The sequence below is a fragment of the Triticum dicoccoides genome, unplaced genomic scaffold, assembly GCF_002162155.2.
Source record: "Triticum dicoccoides isolate Atlit2015 ecotype Zavitan unplaced genomic scaffold, WEW_v2.0 scaffold88207, whole genome shotgun sequence".
NCBI lineage: Eukaryota > Viridiplantae > Streptophyta > Magnoliopsida > Poales > Poaceae > Triticum > Triticum dicoccoides.
The window spans coordinates 2,477-7,332 of record NW_021307389.1 but is presented as its reverse complement, the minus strand read 5'-3'; the positions used below and the strand labels follow the sequence as shown (position 1 = coordinate 7,332).

Genomic DNA, 4,856 nt, shown 5'->3' with positions numbered 1-4,856 from the left:
TTGTATATTTCATTTTCTATGTTTCTTTTATATATATTTTTTCCTTGCTGTTGCTTCGGCTTATTAGGATACTAACATTCTGACTAGTATTTACTGTTTATGAGTGTGCGTAGGAAATCTGAACTATTTACAGGTTGATTGATAGTTACACTTGGTGGAGATATGGCGATGCTTCGTGATGTTTGGATGCCAAGCAGCCAATGCTATTTCACAGGGCCACTTTGGCCGTCTTTTGAGGCGGAAAATTTTGAGCTAAAGCCTGGTCTTATTGCTTTGGTTCAACAACATCAGTTTGGAGGGTTGCCTAATGAAGATCCTTACGAGCACTTGCTCCGAGTCATGGAGTATTCCGATACACTAAAGTACCATGGAGTTCCTCAAGAAGCTATCAAGTGCATGTTGTTCACATTCTCTCTCCGAGATGGTGCTCGTGCTTGGTATCGATCCTTGCCATCAAGATCACTCGGTTGGAATGAGATATCACGAGCTTTCTTGGATAAATATTTCCCACTACACAAGCAGTCGGCAATTCGAGATGAGATCCTCAATTTTGTTCAGCGTGAGGGCGAGAGCTTGAATGATGCTTGGGAGAGATACAAAGCCTTATTCAGGAGATGTCCTAATCATGGGCTCGAGAGATGGTTAGAGATGCAGATATTCTATAGAGGATTGACTTCGGACACTCGAGCTTATGTCGATATGGCAGCGGGTGGAGCTATTACAAACAAGACACTTGATGAAGCTTTTCTGTTGATTGAGAGCACAGCTTTCCACCAACTTCAGTGGTACAATAAGAAGCCCACGTCTGATTCATTGGTTTTCTTGCAACAAATCACTACACCTTAGCCACCAATTCTTACACAGAAGCCTGAACCTCTATCTCAGTGTGACAAGATTGAGCTTGCATGGATTATCTTTGACGATGATGACACCATTCTAGTTGACACACACGCTACAGATCATATGGATACTAGTGTTGGAGACTCGGTTTTGCATTGTGATGATTCTTCCATTGATGAGCCAGAGCTGCAGTTAGTTGTTTTTGATATTGAGGAGTCACCTTTAGTTGATATTGATCATGTGCTGCTAGAGCTAGATATGGAGAAGTTCACCTTCGATGATGTTAGCCGTATTGCTTCCTCAACACTTGAGCCTGAGATGGAGAGCATCATGGTTGAGTATGGTGAGGTGGATTCAGATGTCAAGGAGCCAAGATCTACTATTTCACTTGTTGACATGAGTCCGGTGGAAATTTCTACTACCACACCTCACTTGGTATCTTCAATTGAGGTAGTCCTGAAGCTTCTTCCCAAGTATCTCACGTATGATATCAGCTTTCTCGACAAGATATGCCATATCATGGATACAGCCTATGCACCATGCGATTTATTGATGATATCTATTTATCATATGCTCAATAGATATGCTTATGTGATAGGATACTCTATTGATGACTTAGAGGGCATTGTCCCTATCATTTGTATTGGCTTGGTTGTTGAGTGTGCTTTCAGGTTTATGCTTGTGCACCATTCATTGCGGGCTGACCAAGTTCGAGATGACATCCCATTGGATCCTGGTGGATTCACGACACGAAGAAGAGTGAAGTTGGAGCATCCATGAGGAAGCAAAGGAGAAGAGGAGTAGCTTAGAGATGATCGAGCGATTGCTACACCATCAAAGCCCGGTGAGCTGTTTCATGACCCCAGTCTGAATATATCATTCGTTGATAATGCTGAAATCATTCGATATTTGAGTTGCTTGAGCCATTTCTTAAATGATGTCCCACTGAATTTTATTTGACATATTGTGCTTGATGTGAACATGAGAACTGATTGTTGAATGCCTTGTAAACTAGTGACCTACATATTGCTTGCTTTGCTGAAATTAGTGGAAGTTATTAGTTTTGAGTTCTCAAAGCCCTAGTACACTAGAAAACTTCCATCATTTTCTGCATTTACATTGATACACCTAGATCACCATGTTTAGATGCTGATTTTGTGCCTAATGTGTTCCCATTTAGAGCAATCACTTACCACTATGGATTAGCATGCTATGTTCTCTGGATCGGTAGCATGTGAACTAGACATGGATGAGTGATGATTCTTGTTTTTGTTCATTTGAAAAATAAAAATAAAAAGTATATCTTATAATGAATAAATAAGTCTGACTACCTACAGTAGCATGTCATGTTCCCTGGATCGGTGGCATGTGAAATCGGGTTAGCTCGGGCAGTAATTACTAATAAAAATGTAATTGTCGAACCAGGTGTATACCATGTTCTCGGGATCGGTGGTATGTTCCTTTGGGGAGACAAACAAACTAAAAAAAACTAATAATTGGTCGAGCCAGGGGTATACCATGTTCTCGGGATCGGTGGTATGTTCCTTTGGTGAGACTGATAAAATATTATCATTACTTCCTTCAAATTTACTAAGTGGTTCAACCACAATGTTATATTTCTACAAATAAGTGATTTAATTCAAGCTCCTTTTGTTCTCAGGATCATGCTCTCTTTAGGAACCTTTTGGCACAGTCAGCATTTGAACTTGCTAATCTTTGTTTATCATTGCAAAAGTTTAAAATGGTCGAGTTTACTAGTGTCCTATTGATATGTAGCACTCTTAACCATTAATTTTAACTAGCCAAGTCCAAAGCATGCACTGTTTAGAGATCTACTTCACTTGACATTCCCTAGTAAGTTCACTGTTCATGTTCTTGCTTTTGTCATATGCCTTTGCTTGAGGACAAGCAAAGATTTAAGTGTGGGGGAACTTGATAAGCACATTTCATATATATAAATTTGACACACAAATTCACCATTTCTTGAGATGTGTCCATCTATTCTTGCTAAGAATTGTCGAATATTGCATGAAAATCATAAAAAAGGAAATTTACTAGTCCTTGGTCTATCTTGCAGAAATGTGCGCAAAGGCACCAATAATCGTGAAGATTCTGTCTAGGTGGTTATCGAGAAGAGTGAAGAAAAGAAGAGAAGGAAGAAGATACTTGAGTGAGATGAAAAAAAGTAACCAGGGGGCTTGCTATAGAAGAGAGGGGATCTACTTCGGAAGGAAGAAGACAGAAGGAGGGCAAAAGGGCAAAGTGGCAGATCTGATCGAGAGGGGGTCAAAATCCCTAGGGTGGCCTTCGATCCCCTCGGGCCTGGCATCTCTTCTCCTCTCCCTCACCCCTTCTTCTCCACCTCCGGCCGCCGCTGCGGCCAGGCCGGCGTGGCGGCGCGCCACAACGCCTTCCAGCCATCCATCCACCGCACACCATAGCGCCACCACATCATCCTCCATTACCAGCTCCTCCCACCACACCGACCATCTCCATCTACCACTTCCTCCATCACCATCTAGAGCCACACACCGCCATCCACCTCGCGCGCCCTACCAGACTAGGGGTCACGCTTGTCTGGTGCCCCACGTGATCCCTTTCCTTCTTTCTGCTGCTTGCTCCTTCTCCTCCTTCCTCCTTGCCTGCTGCTTCTGCTCCTTCTTCTTCTCCATCACGAAACTGCTGCCCTTCTCTTGTTGCGCCCCTACTGCATCTTCTCCTTCTTGCTGCGCTCCTGCTGCTCCTTCTATGTTCACCTACCGCTACTGCTTTTTCTCTCTGCCTTGCTGCTGCTGTCCTCAACCTGCTACTGCTGCTCTCTTCTTGCCCACGCCTCTTGCTACTGTCTTCTTCTCTGAACCCAAACTGCTGCTGCTTCTCTTCTCTCTTTACTTCTTGCAAAATTCTGTAAACTGCTAGGTGAACTTGTGTACTGTTCTGAACACTAAATTTCTGTAAAATTATGATATGTAATACTTTGATTAGTACTCTGCCAGTGTATGTGTATGTTTAGCCTTGTGCATTTCTTTCTTGCAATCTATTGTAATCTGTCCCGTACTAGTAACTTTGCTCCAGTTTATTTGATGTTCAGTTTTTAGTCCCTGTTTTAGCTGAAGTACCTGTGCCATATAAATATATGTGTGTGTGTCTGATGTAAATCATCTACTATCTATTCCTGTCATAGCATTCTTTCTCCCCCTTTGTTTCATGTATGATAGTAATATATGTGTTCATGTCCCGTTGTTTCCCTTTATGTTAGTGCTTAAATTTCTCGAGCCTGATAAAAATACCAAAAATACAGTGAGAAAATATGAATCTCCCTTTGCTTATATTGCATTTTCTTTGGCGATGATCTACAGGAACTACCCTGTTTAGTTTAGGTTTATTTCCTTGCAATCATCATCTGTATTCTGTCACCTAGCTTTAGTCGAACATAGTCGTCGTCGCCTAGTCCCTGAGGAGAACACGACACTCGCAGTTTGGGGCGTAAAAACCCCACCGTACTTACAATTGATCAGCCAATCATAAGGATGCACAATCTAAGAACACCTCGTGTCTCAAATTTGTTACACAACTTTTACCATACGTGCATGCAACGGGACTTGCCAACTTCAAAACAAGCATTCTTTAAATTCATAATCACCCAACTAGCTTGACTCTAATATCACTACCTCCATATCTCAAAACAATTATCAAGTATCAAATTGATCATAGCATCCAATTCACATCCTATGATAGTTTTTATTATACCCAACTTGGATGCCCATCATTCTAGGACCAATTTTATAAACATAGCAAATACCATGTTATTTCTAAAAGACTCTCAAAATAATATAAGTGAATCATGATATATTAACAATTTCTACAAAATTAAGCCACTGTCGTGCTCCAAAAGATATAAGTGAAGCACTAGAGCAAAAACTATCTAGCTCAAAATATATAAGTGAAGCACATAGAGTATTCTAGCAAATTCCAAACAAGTGGGTTTCCCCCAAAAGGTTTGTATAGCAAGGATG

The 4,856-nt window shown here is 41.3% G+C and overlaps 1 non-coding gene across 1 annotated transcript; it reads right to left on the bottom strand.

Annotated features, from left to right (window-relative positions):
• Positions 1-528: 528 nt before the first annotated feature.
• LOC119348310 lies at positions 529-632 on the bottom strand. The gene has a single exon (XR_005168881.1). It is a non-coding gene; the product is annotated as a small nucleolar RNA R71 (small nucleolar RNA).
• Positions 633-4,856: the final 4,224 nt, after the last annotated feature.